The sequence below is a fragment of the Psammomys obesus genome, unplaced genomic scaffold (genome assembly GCF_907164565.1).
Source record: "Psammomys obesus unplaced genomic scaffold, mPsaObe1.curated_primary_1811, whole genome shotgun sequence".
Classification (NCBI taxonomy): Eukaryota; Metazoa; Chordata; class Mammalia; order Rodentia; family Muridae; genus Psammomys; species Psammomys obesus.
The window spans coordinates 11,993,961-11,995,469 of record NW_026585689.1 but is presented as its reverse complement, the minus strand read 5'-3'; positions in this window follow the sequence as shown (position 1 = coordinate 11,995,469).

Below are 1,509 nucleotides of genomic sequence, written 5' to 3'. Positions count from 1 at the left end.
AGTCTTAACTAGCCTTTCCAGAAAGGAAAACAAAAGACGCCTAGAGTGAATACTTTGAGAATTCATAAGCAATTTCCAGTTCTGTATGTGACAGCCACTCAAATCCACCCACACCAGTCCAAATCATGTCCACATGTGGATCTTCATGTCTCAGGAAGCCATGAGGACTGTTTGAGTATAGTGGGGAATAGAGTTTGGCTAAAACCTCTTCTTAAATTTAGTATCTGTGTTACAATTTTCATCTGGAATCAACTCCAAAGATTCAGGATTGAATTTCAAAGATGAGATTTGAGTAAACAAGACTGGACACGGAGATATTACTCTATCCGTCCCATAAGCCAGAACCAATCGAAACCCCACAGCAGTCCTGCTGTTCAATATAGCTTTCACACTGACCCCAAACTTAACCAATTAGACTTAATTCAAGTTCAAACTATTCCCTGTCTGCTCTCCTCCACCCTGGTCAGAAACCTACAACAGGACTTTTATACCATAAATTAAGAAATACATTTACTCAATAGAAGAGAACAAAAAAATTAACATTTCCTAAATGAAATATATTCAAATAAGATGAGTCCGACCAAGTTTTATCATCTTTTGGTTTAATAAGAATATGAAACAGAATATTCAGTAAGTTGTGCTAAATGTCTGCATTACTAATGAACAGCAATACTTCACTGGCAATGACTGAGATATGTTGGCATACTCCAGTGCATTTTAGCACATGTGATTCTTTACAGTTGAGGGAAAAGAAGCAGTATCCAGGGAGAGGATGTCCTTTGCAAGGGATGTGTTGTTAATATATACTATAACTCCATTTTCACAGTCAAAATATTTCTTAAATGGTAACGTCTTATAATTAGTTTGTATGTTTTTAGCTATTATGTTTTATGTAGCTTTTTAGTATGTTAATAGGCTTCTACATGAATGTTATGGAAATTAAATTAATCTACTATTATGCCCCCTTAAATAAAATCCAACATGATCATTTAAAAAGCCTGGGTGATGGACTACACTTGGGGAGACTGCAGAATGAAGACATTATGGCACACAAAGCCACAGAAATAATTCAAAGCACCTCTGCAGCACACTTCCCTTCTCCGCCATTTGAAATATACTAATTCCATACTCTGAGGGAGACAGGACCAAACCACACGCGTCACACCTTGCCAGAAAACAGCTCTGCAACGTGTCTGTTTGCAGTTACCTGTCAGCTGCCTCTGTGGGTGGCACGCACCAGGTTTGCTAGGAGAAAGCTGGACCTTCCGAAGCTTCTCAAGACTTCTTGGCTCCTCAGGAGACCACTTCCTCTCTTTGCCCTGATCTATTCAGGGGTGAAACACTGGGATAAGGCAAGATTGAGGGTTGTGTGTGTGTGAAACGGGGAGAGTTCTTGAAAATACACTCTCAGGAAAAAGGAGAAAGCCTATCAGTCCCAACAGCTGCAACCCTGCACACGCTGTTCATCTGAGTTTGAAATAGAAAAGAAGAGCAGGAAGAGGAAGTGAA